General features: G+C 56.4%; 1 long non-coding RNA gene across 1 annotated transcript; it reads right to left on the reverse strand.

Moving 5' to 3' along the window:
- Nucleotides 1–9,508: 9,508 nt before the first annotated feature.
- LOC144929687 (uncharacterized) lies at nucleotides 9,509–16,275 on the reverse strand. Its single transcript, XR_013634919.1, has 3 exons — nucleotides 16,224–16,275; nucleotides 10,431–10,739; nucleotides 9,509–9,581 (listed from the first exon to the last, which is right to left on the reverse strand). It is a non-coding gene; the product is annotated as an uncharacterized LOC144929687 (long non-coding RNA).
- Between the last annotated feature and the right edge of the window lie 4,796 nt (nucleotides 16,276–21,071).

A 21,071-nucleotide genomic window follows, 5' to 3' on the forward strand; every position in this document is an offset into this window, starting at 1 on the left:
ACAGCCCTCTCCCCGCCCGCAGCAGTGAGCTCTGGGCGAAGGGCCCCCCTCTCCCCCCCTGGCAGCACACTCACCTCACACCACTCTCACTGCACATGCTCCATGGGCCCCTCTCAGGTCCAGGAAGCCCCCTCGCCTCCCCTGCGATGGGTGCTGGGGGGGTGGGGGGGCTGCCATCACATGTGCCCCTCCTTCCCTGCTGCTGCCCCTTACTGTAGCCTCACTGGGGGTGAGGGATGGGGCTGCTGGTGGGGGGTCCTGCTGGAAAAGGGAAGGGTCTGAGGTGGAAGGGCAGGGTCAGGGCAGCCTGCCCTGCCACTAGAGCTGGGGGGCACTAGGACCCTCCGGCATCAGTTGGTGCTGGGAGCCGGCAGAGCAGAATCAGCATGGAGCTGCAGGGGAGAGGCGGGGGCCAGGGGAGGTGCACGGGGGCAGCAAGTGGGGGCCGGGGGACACTTGGGGGGGTGCAGGGGGGACAGCAGGCGGGGCTGGGGGAGCGATCTGGCCCCAAACATAGGTGGAGCCGGGCCCCCGGGCCCTGAATATTGCTGGAGCCCGGGCACCACGGGCCCACACAACTCGCCACCCCTGACTGTACTCACGTTTTAGTGTGTAGTACTCAGAACAGTATAAACAAGTCATTGTCTGTGTGACCAAGTGGGGATTCTCCCTTGTTATGTTGTATGTGAGCCTATGAGAGTCTTACTGTTTTGCATGAATGCTGGGCGTGCCTCAGTTTCCCTGTGTATTGCACCAGTGTCTAGGTGGTGGGAATAAGGAGGTGTGACTTTTGCAGGGGCTGCTCCAGCTGCCCGCATGAACGCTATGGCTACCCCTTCATAACCTGAGTCCCAGGAGGGGATGTGACCAGGTGACTCTTGGCCCGGGAAGCGAGGCAAAGGCTGGAAGAGAAGCAATGGGCAGGTCAGGGGCCAGGCAGCTGGAAGCGAATCAGTCTCAACTGGAGTGGGGCACAAGGGGAGGGCCAGAAACCTGGCCCTGGGCTCCCCTCCCCCCAAGATGGACTTGGCTGAAAGTCACTGATTTCTGTGCTAACAGCCTCTGTCCACACTGTGTTCCTGTGGATGAATAAACCTTTTGTTTTACTGGCTGGCTGAGAGTCATGTCTGACTGCAGAGGTGGGATGCAGGACTTCCCCAGGAGCCTCGCCCGGGCAGACTCGCTGTGGGACGCGCACGGAGGGGCAGAGGATGCTGAATGCTCCGAGGTCAGACGCAGGAAGGTGGAAGCTGTGTAAATTTCTTGCCCTGGAGACAGTCTGCTCAGAGAGAGGGGGCTCCCCCAGAGTCCTGACTGGCTTCGTAGGGACTAGTTCCAGAGCATCGCCCGGTTACTCTGTGACAGTCTGTATGAAACTGTAGCTTGTACTGACTTCCCTAGCACTGTTTAGGTAGCCTGTTGTAAAACTAGGCAAATATCTAGATAAGTTGATGTACCCCCTGGAAGGCGTACCCCTGGTTGAGAACCACTGCCGTAAACTGTTCTCCACAGCATATTAACTCCTGTCATCTTAATGAAACTCACTTGATCGGTAACACTTTACATTGATGAAAGAACAGGATTTGGAATTAGAAAATACACAAACCCGCCCTTCCCTTCTCACACGCTCAATTTTCAGCCTCGGTAAGCCAAGAGCGTGGAGGGAAAGTTTTGTCAGATGTTAGTTCTCTGCTGAACGGCCCTCTTGTGCAATAATCCTTGTTTACTGTTTTGAGCCCAGCTTAAATGAAGACAGATCTGCCTGGGCACAATGTGTTGGCTTCTCTACAAGAACAATTCTCCTTTGGCTGCTTTCCTGCTGACAGTCCATTTGCTCGCTGACAATTTCAATATTCCTGTCTCTGCCTTCAGCCGCTCTCCGGGTTTTGTGTTTTACAGACCATGCTATTTCCTTACTTTTGCTACAGCTTGAATCCACCTGGTTTCTGCAGTCTTTTACTCTTTAATGGCAGAGACAAGGTGTGGGAGGTAACATCTTGTATTGGACCAACATCCGCTGGTGAGTGAGAGCTAAGCTTTGGACCTCCCCAGAGCTCTTTCTCTGGACTGGGGATAGCAGGCAGAGGATCACAGCTAAATACAAGGTGGGACAGATTATTTAGCATAAGTAATGAACACATAATAGGAGGAACCATTCAAGGGAAGTGGCCCATTAACACCCCTGCAGTCACAGGACAAACGAAGGGGGTTAGTGAGTACCAGATTGTTATAACAAGCCATAAATCCAGGTTTATTAAGACCATGATTCTTAGCCAAGCTGAAGTTCTGATTGAGGTTGGAGGTTTCCTTTGAGAATGAGGACCGAGGGGTCTCATTAATTACAACTTATCTTTCATTACTGCTGATCCCACTCACCTTTCATTCTTGCTGTGCCTTTCTCACAGTTTGCTAATAATTCCCTAGATCCATAGTGATTTTTCCTCTTGTTGAATTGCACTGATCTTCCTGAGCATGACACCATCTGTCCTCCTTCAAGGCAGCGTCCCCTTCATGGCTGTCCCTGGCCTGGTCCACACTGCAGGGTTAGGTGTAAGCTGCCTTGCGTCAACCGAGGTGTGGAGGTGTCTTCCCTTAAGCTGGGCTCCCGCCAACGTAAGTGCCTCTCGTTGCCGATTTGTAACCCCACCTCCCCGAGCGATGGGGCATCCTGGGCAAAGTCATTAGGTCAGCGCAGATGCGTCTGTCGACTGTTGCTGGCTTGCTCGACCCATCCCACGGTGCCCCGTCCTGACAGTACAATCTGGACCAGCGGTCCTGGTGAGGCTGGCTGACACCAGGAGCCATGCACGTGCTTTAAGAACCGCGGTGGCTGCATGCCGACGGAATTAACGCCACAGAATTTGGTCGTGGAAACGTGGCTTATCTCTGCATGCGGCACTGTTGTAGCCACGTTGGTTCTGGGGAAACTACCTCCGAGCGTCCCAGGTCCATACAAGGTGGAACCAATGGTTTAGCCCAAGGAGTTAGCTCAGATATCAAGGGCCCATTAACAGGATGGAAGAAGAGCTCGGCGGAGCTCCAAAGCTTGTCTCTCTCACCAACAGAAGTTGGTCCAATAAAAGATATTCTCGCCTCCCCACCTTACCTCCCTGCTATCTCTGTCTTTCCTGTCCTGGACTTTCTCCCTTCCAGCCCTGTGCCTGGCTGCCCTCTGCTGACGTGACTTGGCCACCGGGGTCCCAACCCCCTGGCTCCCCACTTACTGCACCCCGTCCTTTCCGGTGCCAACTGCTGCTTCATTTGCTAGCAGCCCCCGTCTCTCTGCCAGCGCTGGGCAGCCTCGCGCCAGACTCTGCCAGCTGGTTCTGCAGCAGCGCTCGGGGGCGGTGGGGGAACTGGCAGCTGCTCTCCTTAGCAAATCCTGTCCCGGGCTAGTTCTCGTCCCCATTTCAACTGCCCCGGGATCCTTGCCGTTTTCCAGACTCCCTGCCCCCAGAGCCGCTGTTTAAAAGAAAGGTGGGCGTCAGGGACCTTGCGCAGCTTCCAGCTGCCTCCAGTAAAGGAGACGAGGAGCTCCCTGCCTTTGCGGGTCTGCGCCGTCACCACCTGCCAGTGGCCACGGGACTTCACCGGGACCGTGGGAGACGCCTGGGCCGTGACCACGCGGCCTGTGCCACAATGAGGAGCTTCATCCAGCGGGAAGGGAACGCCCGCCGTCCGGCTGCACCCTCCAGCTGCCGTCCCAGCCCCGGAGAGGGGTGAGCTCTTCCCCAGCCGGCTCTGCCGATGAGGATGTGTGGGGGTGGGATCGCTGTTTGGAGCCTCAGCTTCGCCCTTGCCGCCTTGGGTCACCCTGTCAGGAGGGCGAGCCTCCTGCCGGCGGTGTGCTCGGGATCATGGGAACGGACGAGCCACTCCACCGCGGTATGGTCGCCACCCACGGGGGCAGACTATAGGTGGGGAATTACAGCTGCTCCCTCCCATAGCCAGCACTGCTGCCCTGCTCCCCACAGCGACCCCCGCTGGAAGAGGCCGGGACTGGAGGAACTGGGAGCTCCCCCAAACAGCCAGCTCCCCTGCCCTGCTCCCCACAGCGACCCCCTGCTGGAAGAGGCCGGGACTGGAGGAACTGGGAGCTCCCCCAAACAGCCAGCTCCCCTGCCCTGCTCCCCCCCAGCGCCCCCTGCTGGGAGAGGATTATACAGGCTTGCAGGGAGCCCCTGAAATAGCTGGGGATGGCAGGGTGGGGGAATGGAGGCAGGGTGGGGGAATGGAGGCAGGCAAGGAGCCTCTGGGGTGTGCAATGAGCCTGGCTGGCGGAAGCGACATTGGGGTTCACCCCAACTGGTAAAGGGGGTTCTGCCCTGTAAGCTTGGATGCCTTAATGCCAGGCTTCTTTGAGCACAGGTGCCAGCCTAAATGCATAAATGTCTTACCCCTGCTGCCACCAGCCTAGTAACTAGAGTCAACCCCCCACCCCAGCTTTTAACTATGAGCCACTGCACTCCACGTGATCCATTCTCTTCGGAAGCCAGGACTCCCCAGAGCACTGGGCTGGCCCGAGGCTTCTGGGGCTTTTTGCACCAAGTAGCCAATGTCATCCCTTTCCTCACCCAAGTCCCCCCCACTGACTGCCCCTCAGTCAAACTGTGCAGGATTGGGCCCTGCAAGGCCAGCCCCTTTTCACTGGCCAGACAACCCAACCCAAGAGGGGAGGGGTCACTGTCTGTTGTTTGGTTTTTCAGCCAACAAAGATGCAAATGACGAGTGAAAAAGACCCACAAAGTTAGGCCAAGTGCATAGGCATGGGAAGTAGGGGTGCAGGGGTGCTATAGCACCCCCAAGTTTTATGCAGGGCCGCTGGGCCCGCATCATGCTCCCCAGCAGCTGACTCCAATAAAAAACTTGGGGGTTCTATGCCCTGGCCCGGCCCTCCGTCCACACTCTGCTCCCCAACCCGTAACCTCACCTGGGGCTCGGGTCCTGGCAGCTGGCCTCACTCACTGGCCACTGGCCCTGCGCTTGGCCCCCCTGCTCCCAGGACTCCACTCCCAGGGCCCCCCGGCCGGGGCTATGCTCTTGGCCCCACACGTGGGGTCCCAGCTGCTGGCCCCTACCTGGGGCTCCACTCCTGGTCCCACCCTCACCCCCAGCTGTGGCCTCAGCCCCCTTACCCCATCTGGGTCCCCCATCCCAGAGACACAGCCCTGCTCCCAGCCTCAGTGGGGTAAGGGGGCTGGCTTTCAGCACCCCCACTACTAAAAATGTTCCAGCACCACTGGCCGATTGACCAGATTTTGCTCCTGATTTCCCTCCCGCATTTTACTGACAAAGGCAGAGGCCAAACCAAAGGTGCCCCAACAGGGGATCTAACAGACGCTTGAGAAAAGCTGCATCCCTTTGGCCCTGACGTCAATACTACAGTGAAACTGCGGGAGCCCCAGGAGCTTGGAGTCAACTGGCACTGTCCAGCTGGAGTTTTTTCTTTGCAGCTTAGTCATTACCTAAGACTGCTGAAGCATATGGCGAGAAAGTTTGCTTGAAACAGACCATTTGTTAAGTTAGGCATTACTGAGCATTTGAGTTTTAATGATCTTGGAACCAGTTCTGATGTTTATCTGTACTCACTGAAAATCTAGCTCTTTGCAGTGAAGCAACTTGTTTTATGACAGGTTTCAGAGTAACAGCCGTGTTAGTCTGTATTCGCAAAAAGAAAAGGAGGACTTGTGGCACCTTAGAGACTAACCAATTTATTAGAGCATAAGCTTTCGTGAGCTTGTTTTATCTAATCCAGTGTGTTCAAACTGAAGTGTCTGAATAATTATTTGAGGTCATAACCAGGCATATTCTTCCCTTCAAGGAATAACAGCTTTGAAATATTTTCTACTGACCAAGAGAGGGCTGGGCAGTACAGGACACACAATTCTGGGGCAAACGCTGAGACTGGGGTGTGTTGGGGTCACCCTGCAGTATAACCCAGGCTGGTGGCAGCTGGCATGTGGCTGGCAGGCTGCAGTTCCACAGAGACCCTCCAGGTGGGGTTTGCATGCTGGATGGCTGTTTGCAAGCCCCCCACGGTGGAGCGACTTCAGCAAAACATCACAAGGCACACAAGGTTGCAGGACAGGGGTGACAGAGCCCAGCTGCCTACCCCGGTCTGGATTGTGCCCTGGTATGTCACCCCTCCCCACTAACAGCTTTGAGTAGAGCCCAGGTTCTGCTCCTTTTCCCTGTTCTATGCACATTGCCACAAAGGAAAACAAAAAGGAAGATACAGCTTATATCATTTAGCACCCAAGTTGCCAAATATACTTTAATAACATTTATTATAGCACAATTAGTCATATTATATTAACTAAACAAAGTATATTAAATTAACTGGGCCACTGGTGTGCTTCAGCGTAGACGCTACCGAGGCTGACGGTGGGGTTCTCCCATGAGCATAGGAAATCCACTTCCTTGAGAGGTGGGAGCTAAGTTGATGGAAGAATTCTTCTGTTGACCTAGCTCTGGCTACACCGGGAGTTATGTTGGCTTGACTACGCCACTCAGGGGGGTGGATTTTTTACGCCCCCGGAGAGACGTAGTTCTACTGATGTAAGTTCCTTGTGGAGACCAGCCCTGAGTGTCCTCCCCCGAGATATACAAGTCTTTCTAAAGGCCAAGATGCAATAGAGGTCCAGAAGTAAATATTGCTCCTCCAGCGATCCAGTCGGGGGAGCACGTTTTGCCTTCGTCATCCCATTGGTGCAAATGCAAGCCCATTGGTGCATACGGGATCTAGGCCAACACAGGGCTGGAAGGGAACCCCTGGGTTATGATGTCCAGACCCTGCTAGGGCAGCCATCCCATCCATAAACTTCTCAAGCGCCATCTTCGAACCAGTTTGGATATTTGCCCCCCAGTCCTGTTCCAGGCACTCCTTCCTCTGATGCTCAGAAACCGTTTTTTAGTCTCTAGCTTGCATTGATCCCTGCTACATTTATCCCCAGTTGGTCTTGGGTCAACCTTTAGCTTTGATAGCTCTTATCCCTCCCTGGTGCTCCTCCCCGCAACCAATGTATTCACGTCCCCTTTCGGCCTTATTTCTGACAGCCAACCTCTTCCAGTCACCTTTCGTAAGCCCCCAATATGTTCCCCCCTTCCGGCCTGGTAGCTCTTCTCCACACCTGGTCCGGCATGAATTCATCCATCTTGACTAGATGTGATCAGAACTGGATGCAAGACACCAGGCAATTCCTAGTGCCTTGCCCTTCCCTGGCTCCTGGAAATGCTTGGCCTGGGATCTTGTTGTGCTTTCCACAGCTGCATCCCTTGGGTGGCTCATCATCACCCTGCGATTGACTAATCCATAAGATGGGTGCCTGCCCGATCTGATCGGTGCATCAGAGGTGTGACGAACTAGGGGATTTTCTTAGAGTTTTGCATGAATACTGTGCGGGTTCCAGTTTCCTTGTGTGCTGCGTGCGTCACAAGGTGGTGGGAGAGGGTTTGTTGTTACAGAGGGCCTTGAGAGTTTCCTGTGCTGGGTTCAGACGCTCAACAAACCCTCCTGTGTTACGTTGGCTGAGAGTCGCTCCGGGCTAGAGAACAGGATCGCATTATTCCCTCTGGGAGTGGAGGCCCTGGGGGTCCAGAGCGAGTGGGCCCACGGCGAGAGACAGGCATGCTGAAGGCTCTGAGAGGTGCGGTTCCAGGAGGCGGAGGGGCTTAACCCCTGAGAGAGAATGAACCCCCGAGAAGGGCTGTCGCTCTGAAGGGGGTTCCTCCCAGGGACTGTACAGAGCCGAGAGAGAAAACGAGTCCCATGAGTCCGTGACAAGAGGTAAATCAGAGGGGTTACTTTACTCTGGGTTATTAACTCAAACCGGAAATGACCCGGGGGCAGTTCTCGGGGCTGGTTACGCAGGAGGTCAGACTAGATGATCACGGTGGTCCCGTCTGGCCTCAGAATCTAGGCATCTACTTGGGTGCCGCCATTCGAGATGCAGAAATTTGCATGCAGCCTGGGATTGGCTAACAGCTGCCGAAAGTCACCAGAAGTGCACAAGCGCCGCTTACATCTCAGCCGTGCAAGAGCCAGGCTCACCCCGGCTCGTGCACATCCCAGTGTTCGCTCTCATTTTATACATCCATGCGCAGAGTGGATTTTGTTATGGGCACCAATATGGAGGGGATGTGTGGGCAGCGGTGGGGCCGAGGGGTTTGGAATGTGGGAGGGGGCTCAGGGCTGGGGCAGAGGGTTGGTGTGCGGGGGGGTGAGGGAGTGCTGGAGTGGGCTCAGGGCTGGGGCAGAGGGTTGGGGGGGTTGAGGGCTCTGGGGTGGGGCTGGGGATGAGGGGATTGGGCTGTGGGAGTGGGCTCAGGGCTGGGGCAGAGGGTTGGGGGGGTTGAGGGCTCTGGGGTGGGGCTGGGGATGAGGGGATTGGGCTGTGGGAGTGGGCTGAGGGCTGGGGCAGAGGGTTGGGGGGGTGAGAGCTCTGGCTGGGGGTGTGGCCTCTGGGGTGGGGTCGGGGATGAGGGGATTGGGGTGTGGGAGTGGGCTCAGGGCTGGGGCAGAGGGTGGGGGGGTTGAGGGCTCTGGGGTGGGGCTGGGGATGAGGGGATTGGGCTGTGGGAGTGGGCTGAGGGCTGGGGCAGAGGGTTGGGGGGGTGAGAGCTCTGGCTGGGGGTGTGGCCTCTGGGGTGGGGTCGGGGATGAGGGGATTGGGGTGTGGGAGTGGGCTCAGGGCTGGGGCAGAGGGTGGGGGGGTTGAGGGCTCTGGGGTGGGGCTGGGGATGAGGGGATTGGGCTGTGGGAGTGGGCTGAGGGCTGGGGCAGAAGGTTGGGGGGGTGAGAGCTCTGGCTGGGGGTGTGGCCTCTGGGGTGGGGTCGGGGATGAGGGGATTGGGGTGTGGGAGTGGGCTGAGGGCTGGGGCAGAGGGTTGGGGGGGTGAGAGCTCTGGCTGGAGGTGTGGGCTCTGGGGTGGGGCTGGGGATGCAGGGTTTGGGGTGTGGGAGTGGTCTCAGGGCCGGGGCAGGGGGTTGGGGTGGGGGGTGAGGACTCCATCTGGGGGTGTGGGCTCAGGGGGTGGGGCCAGGGATGAGGGTATTGGTGTGGGGAAGTGGGCTCAGGGCTGGGACAGAGGGTTGGGTGGGGGTGAGGGCTCTGGCTGGGGGTGTGGGCTGTGGGGTGGGGTTGGGGATGAGGGGTTTGGGAGTGGGCTCAGGGCTAGGTCAGGGGGTTGGGGGGTTGAGGGCTCTGGGGTGGGGCTGGGGATGAGGGGATTTGGGTGTCGGAGCGGGTTCAGGGCTAGGGCAGGGGGTTGGGGGGGGAGGGCTTTGGCTTGGGCCCCTGGAGGGCTGAGGGCAGGGCTTGTGCCCACGCACTAGGTCCCCGTGGGTCCCGTGCCGTCTGCAGTGCCCACCTCCAGAGTCCCTGCATCTTCCAGGCCCCCAACCCGAGGACTCTTCTCTCCTGCACTCCACCCAGTGTCCCCAAGCTGCGCCCACCCCTCCCTCCATCCCACAGCACACCCAGGATAAAAACACCAGCCCCCTGCTCACCCCACGCCTCCCCTCCCCCCTGCCGGGGCCTCATGCCCTGGGGCCCCTGGTCTTCTGCATCATCCATTTCTTCCTGCGGAGAGACAAAAGGAAAAAGAGATGCTGGCATGATAGAGACACATGGGTTCTCGGGGGGTTCAGACTGGGGCGCTATTGGGCTCAGGACTGCAGTGGCTGGGCCACACACCCTCATTCAGGCTCCTCCGGAGGAGCAATTAAGCCCTTTTACGTAGGAAAAAGAGCTTCCGACAATGGGGGTAACCGCCCAAGGCCTCATGACACATCACAACTAGTGTGGCTTGAAAGATTTCCCTGGCTGCAGGTGGTGGGGGTGGGCAGCAGAGAGCCGGGGGGAGAAGGAAGGTGTCTGATCCCGAAAGAGGAAGCAGATGGACAGGGCTTCTTGGGCACAAGCCCGCTGGAAAGGAGGGCGTGGGGCTTCCTGAGCCTGCGGCTCTTTCTTTCCACTGCACCCCGTCGATTTCTCGTCTCAAGAGAGGCAGCCCCACGAGGGCCTGGGTGTCCGAGTGGCCGAGCAGGCTGGGTCAAGGGGCGCCGAGATCAATTGTGATTGGCAGGCGTCTGGAGGGCAGACACCGGGGAACTAAGCCAGGCTCCCCACAGCGCCCCCTGCTGGGAGAGGCCGGGACTGGAGTAGCCGGGAGCGCCCCCCCCAGAGCCAGCGCCCCTACCCTGCCCCCCACAGCGCCCCCTGCTGGGAGAGGCCGGGACTGGAGTAGCCGGGAGCGCCCCTACCCTGCCCCCCACAGCGCCCCCTGCTGGGAGAGGCCGGGACTGGAGTAGCCGGGAGCGCCCCCCCCCCCGAGCCAGCGCCCCTACCCTGCCCCCCACAGCGCCCCCTGCTGGGAGAGGCCGGGACTGGAGTAACCAAGTTTTCCTCACTCCGGCAATTCCTACTCACCCTTTCCACCCGGTGCCGGCTGCCCCGCTGAGGGAGAGCCGCATCTCTCCGCCCCGGGGCTGTGGGAGCAGGCTTTCCTGCCCCTTTGTTTCCTGTGCCACTTGGGCTTTATGCTGAGGTCTTCGCAACACTCCTGCGTTTTCTGATCGTAGATTTCGAAGCCGCAGCAGTCGTAAGTCGGGCTGGGTTTTTCCATCACCTTCCAGTATGTGGTGTTCATGCAACACACATGGGTCTGGCTGTTATAGACCTTGTTCCCGCACGCTTCCTGCTTCACCAGCTCCTGGCATCCAAAGACTTGGCACAGATCTGGCAAGAAAAAGACATGCGCAGTGGGTTCTAACACCTGCCCCCGCCCCATGGGCACACACGAGGGGCCGGTCTTGTGCAGGTGTGGCACAGGGTGTGGTCGCCCCATGGTGCCGCCTGCTAGCAGAGTGTGGCACTGCCAACGCACCCTGCCTCAGTTTCCCTTCCCAAGGAAGGGCTCTCCGCACCTCCCGGTCTCTACTGGAGATGGTCTTAGCCCTGCTGGCCTAGTTGCAACCAATGTGACCCCTTCCCCAGCAACAAATGTCCAGCTCAGAAGTCCTCATCACACAAAGGTTTTGGTGCCCTGCAGGCCAGCTGTGGCCTGGGTAAGCCCCCAGTCCCTTCTGAGTCACCTTTCACCGCCCTCCCAGCCAGCAGGTCCACACCCAGCCTGAGTGCTCACAGGCTTTTTACAAGGCCCAGCTGATCTATCACCTGACCCCCTGAAGTCCCACCCCCTCGGGCTGGGATGTACTTAATTACAGCACAGGCTAATTGAACAGGGCTGAGCTGGCCCTTAGGTTACCCTGTTACAGCTCAGATTCCAGGCCAGCGAGGCTCCCAGCGTGGATTAAAGCAGCCCAGGGGCCACTCTAATTGACAGCCATCCCCCCAGGCTGTCAACAGGCAGGATCACAGCTCAGAAACGCGCAGTGGAAACACCTGTCCCCACTAACCTTCCAGCTCTTGGCTGCTCCCCGTCCTACACAGTCCCTTTACAGTATTTTGGGGGGATAGGAGTCATCTTTTGTTTTTAGACAGTGTCATTTCCATTGATCTGATTGCAAGCTTTATATTAATATTTCAATTTGATGTGGCACGTAATATACACATTACCACAGTCATAGTCCCCTAGTGGTCTACCTATATAGAACCCCAGAGTGGCCTACACACAGTACAGCCTCCGCGTTACCAACCCCTCGGGACGGGAGGTAGCTCGTAACTCTGAATCGTTCATAACTCCGAACACACCCTTGGGATTGTGCTTTCAAAAGTTCACAACTGAGCACTGACTTGATACAGCTTTTACAAGAGGAAAAATGCTGGTTTTACCCATCTTAATTTAAACGAAACAAGCCCAGAACCCGGCTCCTTACCTCGTCAAGTCTTGTTTGAACCATTCCCTGTGTGTGTTTCATAGTTTACGTTTAACGCGGCACTGTTCTGCATTTGCCTTTATTTCTATTTTATTTTTTGGTGTCTGCTCCTGCCTGGCTGTATACTTCTGGTTCCAAATGTTGATTGATCCGTTGGCAACTCTGAGGTTCTACTGTATTTATATACTATTTAGTTTGGGAAGGATTAGATTTTTATCAGGCAAGGCCCATAAACAACCCATTTTACTAAATACACCCAAATCACGGAAAAAAATGCTTCCCTGAATACTAATCAACCCTCGCAAATAGGCAAAGTAAGAAAAATGGTTCTCGAGAGATTATTAGAGACTGTCCTTAAATAATCGTCTGACCTCCCCCTAATATCCTGTGAAACTTTAAAGAGATAGAAATCACAATAAAGGCCTAAAAAGAAACATTGATGTAATCAGTCACCATTACTAAAGAAAACCCACCAATATTTAATATTTCATTTGGAACTGGCTGGAAAATTGCCAGTGGAATTTTTTCCCATTATGAAATGCTGGCTGCTTGAAACTGCAGTTTTCCACGGGAAGGTGCCAATTTCATCGATGTTTTGTGGGGGGGCAAAGAAACGGCCAAAAACCTATTGTTAAGATAGAAAGACACCGCGGTTTCTGAACGGAAGCTTTTGGCTATTTCCTGGCCAAATGCCTTTTCCTTTCAAAATGGATCGTGGGCTGGGAAAGTGTTAACAAGCAGCAAGGTGGCGTTTGGCGGGAGATTTCAAATGGGGGCTTTCCCATTCCCAGTGGCGCTGGGGGAAACAGTGAGTCTCTGGGTCAGGGGTGGGTTTGAAAAACTGGAGAAAAAAAACACCCCCGTCAGCTCCGGTCGACTCAACTCTGAATTTGTGGTGAATTGAAAAACTTCATTTGGCATCTGCTCCACACCACAGGGATTGGGAGCAGGGGCCGCCCCGTCATAGGGACAGGTGCTAACCACTGGGATAAAGGTTCATTCAGAAAAGAGGGCCAAATGGGCCCCCCCCAACTCCCTAATGCGGTGGTCCCCAAACTTGGCTGGGGACAGGGCTAGAGCAGAGCTGGGGGGCAGAGTAGGGCTGGGTGGCACTCCCTTGTGGGGGCTGGCCCAGACCACCACCCCCACCTTCCTCCATGCCCCCCTAGGGGGGGCACACCCAAAGTTTGGGGACCCCTACCCTAAGCGCTACATGTGCGAGGCCACTCCTCGTCCTCTGGCTGGTTTGTGAATAGCTGAATTGACTTGTGTCAAATTCGCGAACAGTGTCAGATTGACTGAGGGTGCATTGTTCATCAAAGAAACAATTTGCCCCCAAAATCTCACCCACCTCCAGTTTCTAGATTCTGAAAAAAACAGGCTTGGAAGGGCTGGGTCCTGCCCACTCTTAACTCATTAGAGTCTAAACAGGAGGAAGGGAAAAGTCCCCCTTGGAATGAAGAATTTCAGCTTGTTCCTTTGGTGGGAAATTTCACATTTTCAGCTTTTTGCTCTGCTTTAGAACTATTCACCCCCCACCTTCACCCACCCCCCAAGAAGTATCCGAATATCCCTGACAGTTGAAATGCACGTTCTCTCCCCACGGGGGTCCCCATTCCTTGCCGCGGGAGCATAATCTCTCCACAGCTAAGTTCCGTCCATCTGAGCAGCTCTCCGGGAGCCACAAATTATAGCAGCTAAGAACTGGCACAGAAATCAGCAATATTTCCAGGAATCAGGGCCGGGCCTGGAGCCCAACGGGATGGGAGAGGCACTTCAGGGGGCTCACGCGATCTGGGTGACTTCCTCATTCCTTGCCTCAATTTCCCGAGCTGTACAATGGAGCTGTTGCTGCTGTCCTCCTTTAGATCTGCTGCGAAGAGCGAGAGCTGGTTGTTGCATTTTATATTTATGTTTATTTTTCTCGGATAAACTTTTAAGTAACTTTTCTCCAGCGAGATGGAAATTTTGCAAGAGAAACTGGCTGACTTCTCATCTGATTCTGCCACATAATGTTTCTTGAGAGTTGTCTGAGGGCCATCTGCCCATATGCTGTTGGAGAGGGAAAACAGGCCATCCGCCCATATGCTGTTGGAGAGGCATGCTTCCTTCGGCGGATGCAAGAACAATGAGTGGCCGCTCGTTGCTAAGCGGGTTTTAATTTTCATAAGGATTTGGGGATGGATTTTCCGTAAAGTGGTGGTATTTTTCATCTGTCTGCCACCGTGGCGGCTTCCCTAAAAGGGGGCTCTGCTCTGTATTTTGGAGATTTTTTTGTGGGGGGGTCGCCTTGGTGGGAACAAATATTGGTTTTAAATTGCTGGCTTCAAGAGGACTTTCCCCCAAATTCTGTCTGCCACAGCTACGTCTCCGGCACCTGTCATCCGAGCACCTCATGATCTTCCTCAACCCAACACACCTGGAGAAACTGAGGCATGGAAACTTGGCCAAGTTCACAGAGGGAATTGTTGACCTCTTCTGCTGGCTCACATCCCCAACCACTGGGCTGACCTGTCTCTCGCTGAAGGACTGCTACCCATCTATGTCGAACCCGAGTGGCCCATGTGGCATGGTGTCCAGCCGCACTCCTGACTGCACTGAAGGCCTCGACACAGTGAAGCCAAACATGAGAACGTTGGAGATGGCCTTGCCTGAAGAAAGGAGGTGCCCCAGAGCCCCAAAGCTGGCTGCCTCAGGGAGAGAAGCCAACAACTCCAGAAACCACGAGCCACCAGCCTTTGCCTGTCTCCCTGCACCCGATGGGAACCTGCTAGCGAAATTGCACAGCCATGCCAGATCCTTTGCGAGGGGAGACCCACGGCCTCCGAGCTGGAGCGAGAACTCTCCTGGCTATTGCAAGTATTGTATTATCCCACCGCTGGCATCTGTCTGCTGTTTATGGCGGCCGGCACCATCCCAGCCTTCTTCCTCCCTCCTGTTAGGAGGTGAAAGGGGGTTTATGGGCCTGCCAGGGAGGGCGCCAGGGGGAAAACCCCTCCATTGAAACAGCCCTCAACAGTCTCAAAGTCCCCGATCCTCAAAGGTAATTAGGGAATTTGATGCCTAAAATCCCTTTGGGCCAAAGCCAGGGCTTCAGCTGAGCTTTGCATTCTGCCCAGCCTACGCAGCTGAAAGCTGCCCATGAGTTGACTGATTTCTGCCCAGCAGAGTCAGAATGGCCATTTGGGGGGTGGGGGGGGTGGGCAGGCAAGGGTTAACCGCCGCACTAGCCTACAGTCAAACTGGTTTCCAACTGGCTCGGGGCTGCGGTTTGGACACTGCACAATAATTTGGTTTCTCCAGCCAAAGAATTCAGCAGCAACCGGATTCGACTGACTTTGGTGAAGTTCTGAGGCTCAGGGCTGCCAGTGAAACGAGCAGATGATCCGGGGCTCCTGCCCCCCGCAGCGGAAGGGTGGAGAATTTGTTGCATGGTTCCAATTTTCTATTTCATTCCCATGCAACAGATTCGACCTGGACTGGCTGGTCGGAGCGCGGGACCCTTAGGTCAGCGGCGCTCCGGGCAGCTCAGTTCCGGGAACCGGCTTCCTGGGGTTTCTTTGTAGTCGGTCAATCATTTTAATACAATTTCTAAAAGTGAGCCGGAGTCATGTCTCTTTCGATAAGTCACACATGTCCAGAGCTGTGGGGGCCCGGGTGAGACCAGCCCATCAGCCTAAATGCTTGCCCAGTCCCCCAAATTAGCCTTTGGGTCTCACAGGGAGCGGTTATTGCAGTACAGAGCTCCCGGTACACAGCTTGGCCGGTGTCCCTCAGCCCTGACCTGCAGCCCCCTACTTATCCCAGCCCTGGGCTCCCCCCAAACTCTGCTGGTGCCCCTCAGCCCTGACCTGCAGCCCCCTGCTTATCCCAGCCCTGGGCTCCCCCCAAACTCTGCTGGTGCCCCTCAGCCCTGACCTGCAGCCCCCTGCTTATCCCAGCCCTGGGCTCCCTGCAAGCCCCTGCCGGTGCCCCTCACTCCCGACCCCTGCTTATCCCAGCCCTGGGCTCCCTGCAAGCCCCTGCTGGTGCCCCTCACTCCCGACCTGCTACCCCAGCCCTGGGCTCCTCCCAGCACATTTAATTTTTCCCCGACCAGCAGCACCTGCCACCCCAGCCTTCCCCAGACACCGCTGGGTGGATACAGACCTCCCTTCCTACCTCAGAATGCCCCATCTCCAGCCCTCCAGGCAAACCCATCTAGGGGCCATCAGCTGGTGTCCTCCCAATAGATCCGTAGGTTGCTAGAGGCTCAATAAAGAGCTGCAGAAATCTAGCCCCTGACTCTTATGGGGCTGGGGACACCCCGCCTGGAGATCCTGCTCCAATACGGAAAGGGGGGAGGGAAAGGGACCTGGGAATCTCTTTGATCCCTGCATCTTACCTGGGTGCCAAGGCCAAGGCAATGGTCTATCCTGGGTCACATTGGTCAGGACGGTGCCGAGAGCTAACGGGGGGGAGAAGAGAAAAGGGGTGAGTGCCACGGCCCTTTGAACCAGGCTCCCCCGGGGCCAGGCGGGTGGGCTCAGCCGGCAGCGTTTACCTAGGATCATCAGGACCTGGGCCATGGCTGAGGTCTCTGAGCCAGGATGGCTCCCTGTAGAGGTCTGCAGCTGGCAGGGAGCTCCCTGGCTATATATTGGCGAATGCCGGAGGGTGGGTCCCGGATCTCCACCCAGGGTGGTCCCTTTTGGTTGGACGTTTTAACTGGAGGTTTCATGACATGACATAATCTCCAAGGAGCGATTCATTCCTGGAGACTCCAGGACAATCCTGGAGGATTGGCAACCTTAGATCCGAATCTCCGCTGCCCCCTCCCCCCCGCCCCGGTTTTCCCTTCCCAGTCCCTGTGAGCTCATCCCAGCGCTGCCTGCCAGGGATCAGCGTGGGGCCGCATGGGCTGGACCCAGCAGACTGCTCCCAGAGGCTGGGCTGAGTATGGGTGACGCCGCGGAGCGGGGGAGGACAGAGTGGGGCCCCCGACCCCTCTGCTGAGGGGAGGTGCAACGCCAGGGAACAGGTGCCCCAGATCCTGCCCAGCCGACCCACGGGGGACGCAAGGATTAAAGACGCAGGGTGGGGCCAGGACTGAGGGCCCCTTGGTGCAGATGCTGCCCACCCTAATGCCTTGAGAGGGTGGGGGGTTTCGGAGCTGTGTGCACTGAACTCAGCTCCTGAATCCTTTGGGACCACAGGGCCTGATTTTGTGCCCACCCCAGGCCCACTGCACTGTCATTGGTGTGAGACCCTCTCGCAGCGTGGCAAGAACAAGGGCCCAGCATGGGCCTCTCCAGGGGCTCTGGATGGGGTGCTGCAGGGAGCCAGCACCATGGGGTCTACACTCACCCTCCTCCACCCGGGGCTGGACCAAAACCCCAGGGAGGCTGAGGGAGTCTTTCCACAGGGCTGCGGGGGGTTAGATGTCCCCGGGGCACCCGCCCTGCCAAGCCAAATGCAGGTGGAAACGGGCTGCCCCTCTCTCCCCACCAGATCCCTGCCTGATCAGCGACATTAATCCGGACCCTTCCCACCCCCTAGCCCACCAGTGCTGGCTCCTCCCTTGAAGTGAGGGGACCCGGCACTGCCTGGCCAGAGAGCTGCGTCTGCGGCGTCAGTCCCCTCTTGGCAGGTGAGGAAACTGAGGCAGGCGCTCGGCCGAGGTGGCACTTCGACAGCAGTGTCTGAGCCGCGGTGGGGCCTGAGGGAAGCAGCAATTTCAGGGGAAGAGGAGAGGGAATGGGCTGAGCTGGAGCTGAACGGCCAAGAAGGGTCACAGAACCGAGAGTGTCTGACCTTCCCCTGCGCTGAGATCGACAGGCCCCAGCTGGCTGCTGCAGAAGTCAACATGGCCAGCTCCCCAGCTGGGGAGTCAACCGGCGTTAGCTCCAGTGGAGGAGCGATGCTGATTTACACCTGCCGAGGCCCTGGCCTGGGGGGTGTTTTGCAGCTGGCTTTAACAGCTGTGGCTGGACTGGACCATACGGGGATCCCGCAATGCAGGGCCTGTTGGAGTTCACGTCAGTTTCTGCTCCACCAGCAGGGTTCAGAGGTGGCTGGCGAGTCGGGGTGAGGGGGTGGGGGGAAATGCATGAGTGTATTTAAAGCAGGAAAAGCCCTCGAGAGCCTGCCATGAGCTGCCCAGCCTTGTCACCCCAGAGGACAGCTCCTTCATGACAGCAGTGCCTGGATGGCTAGCTGCTGACCGGTACCAATCATAGAATCATAGAAGATCAGGGTTGGAAGGGACCTCAGGAGGTATCTAGTCCAACCCCCTGCTCAAAGCAGGACCAATCACCAAGTAAATCATCCCAGCCAGGGCTTTGTCAAGCCAGACCTTAAAAACTTCTAAGGAAGGAGATTCCACCACCTCCCTAGGGAACCCATTCCAGTGCTTCACCCCCTCCTAGTGAAAAAGTTTTCCTAATATCCAGCCTAGACCTCTCCCACTGCAACTTGAGACCATTGCTCCTTGTCCTGTCCTCTTCTACCACTGAGAACAGTCTAGAGCCATCCTCTTTGGACCCCCTTTCAGGTAGTTGAAGGCTGCTAGCAAATCCCCCCTCACTCTTCTCTTCTGCAGACTAAACAAGCCCAGTTCCCTCAGCCTCTCCGGGAAGTGCACGGAGGGGCAGAGGATGCTGAATGCTCTGAGGTCAGACCCAGGAAGGTGGAAGCCGGGTGAGCTTTTCCCCCTGGAGACAGGCTGCTCCCAGAGAGGAGGCTCCCCCAGAGTCCTGCCTGGCTTCGTAAGGAGCAGTTCCAGAGCATCCGTGACACCCCCACTCCCGGCTCCTCACCGCCGGGCACTGCCCAGACACTCCGTGACCGAGATCAGGGCCCCGTCGGGCCTGGTGCTGCCCAGACACAAAGTGACCGAGATCAGAGTCTCCTCAGGCCGGGAGCTGCCCGGACACACTGTGACCCAGATCGGGGCCCCATCGCGCCAGGCGCTGCCCGGACACACCATGACTGAGATCAGAGTCCCCTCGGGCCGGGCGCTGCCTGGACACACCGTGACCGAGATCAGAGTCCCCTCGGGCCGGGCACTGCCCGGACACACCGTGACCAAGATCAGGGCCCTGTCGGGTCTGGCACTGCCCAGACACACAGTGACCGAGATCAGGGCCCTGTCGGGCCTGGCACTGCCCAGATACACAGTGACCGAGATCAGGGCCCCATTGGGCCTGGCGCTGCCCAGACACACAGTGACTGAGATCAGAGTCCCCTCAGGCTGGGCGCTGCCCGGACACACAGTGACCAAGATCAGAGTCCCCTCGGGCCGGGCGCTGCCCAGACACACCGTGACCCAGATCGGGGCCTCGCTGCCCGGACACACCGTGACCTAGATCAGAGTCCCCTCGGGCCGGGCGCTGCCCGGACACACCGTGACCGAGATCAGGGCCCTGTCGGGCCGGGTGCTACCCAGACACACAGTGCAAGACAGTCTCTGCACTGAAGAGTTTCCAGTCTGAATAGACAAAGAAAGGCTCCAGTGTCCCCATTTTACAGATCAGAGAAGCCAAACCCAGAGAGAAGGGGTGACTTGCATCACACAAGGCATCTGTGGCAGGGCTGACCCCAGAGCTTCTAAGTCACAGCCCAGCACCTTCCGTGAATACCTGGAGGATGAAGGGGTAATCACTGGCAGCCAGCATGGATTTGCTGTGACATTCCCCAGGATACAATGTGGACTGGTGAATGTCTGTGTCCCCGCAATTCTCCAACCTGGGGTGCCTTTTACACTGCTTCATTGTGAGAACAACCACTTCTGGTCTGCCCACACACAGCCTCCAGCATGTAAATCATGCCCAGCTATACTGTACGAGTGGTGTAGCCATCCATCCATCCATGAATCATATTACAGAACACCTTTCAGAGGGGTAGCCGTGTTAGTCTGTATCAATAAAAACAACGAGGAGTCCTTGTGGCACCTTAGAGACTCACACATTTATTTGGGCATAAGCTTTCGTGGGCTAGAACCCACTTCATCGGATGCATGGAATGGAAAATACAGTCGGCAGGTATAAATACACAGCACATGAAAAGATGGGAGTCGCCTTACCAAGTTGGAGAGTCAGTGCTAACGAGGCCAGTTCAATTAGGGTGGATGTGGCTCATTCCCACCTCCCGTGGGAGGCTAATATGAGGGGAAAAGGAGTCCAGGAGAGCTGGCTGTATTTTAAAGAAGCCTTATGAGGGCGCAGGAACAAACCATCCGAAATGCAGAAAGAAGAGCAAACATGGCAGGCGACCAGCTTGGCTTAACAGTGAAATCTTCAGTGAGCTTAAACTCAAAAAGGAAGCTTACAAGAAGTGGAAACTTGGACAGATGACTAGGGAGGAGTATAAAAATATTGCTCGGGCATGCAGGGGTATAACCAGGAAGGCCAAAACACAACTGCTGTTGCAGCTAGCAAGGGATGTGAAGGGTAACAAGAAGGGTTTCTACAGGTATGTTAGCAACAAAAAGAAGGTCGGGGAATGTGTGGGCCCCTTATTGAATGGAGGAGGCAACCTAGTGACACATGATGTGGAAAAAGCTGAAATACTCAATGCTTTTTTTGCCTCGGTCTTCACAGACCAGGTCAGCTCCCAGACTGCTGCACTGGGCAGCACTGTATGGGGAGGAGGTGAGCAACCCTCAGTGATGAAAGAACAGGTTAAGGACTATTTAGAAAAGCTAGACGTGCACAAGTCCATGGGTCCAGATCTAATGCATCGAGGGTGCTGATGTGATTGCAGAGCCATTGGCCATTATCTTTGAAAACTCATGGCGATCGGGGGAGGTCCCGGATGATTGGAAAAAATCAAATATAGTGCCCATCTTTAAATAAGGGAAGAAAAAGAACCCGGGGAACTACAGACCGGTTGGCCTCACTTCAGTCCCTGGCAAAATCATGGAGCAGGTCCTCAAGGAATCCATTTTGAAGCACTTGGAGGAGAGGAAGGTGACCAGGAACAGTCAACATGGATTCACCAAGGGCAAGTCATGCCTGACCAACCTGATTGCCTTCTATGATGAGATAACTGGCTCTGTGGATATGGGGAAATGGTGGATGTGATATATCTTGACTTTAGCAAAACTTTTGACACGGTCTCCCACAGTATTCTTGCCAGCAAGTTAAAGAAGTATGGGCTGGATGAATGGATTATAAGGTAGATAGAAAGCTGGCTAGATCGTCGGGCTCACTGGGTAGTGATCATCGGCTCGATGTCTAGCTGGCAGCCGGTA

The sequence above is a fragment of the Lepidochelys kempii genome, chromosome 23 (genome assembly GCF_965140285.1).
Source record: "Lepidochelys kempii isolate rLepKem1 chromosome 23, rLepKem1.hap1, whole genome shotgun sequence".
Taxonomy (NCBI): domain Eukaryota; kingdom Metazoa; phylum Chordata; order Testudines; family Cheloniidae; genus Lepidochelys; species Lepidochelys kempii.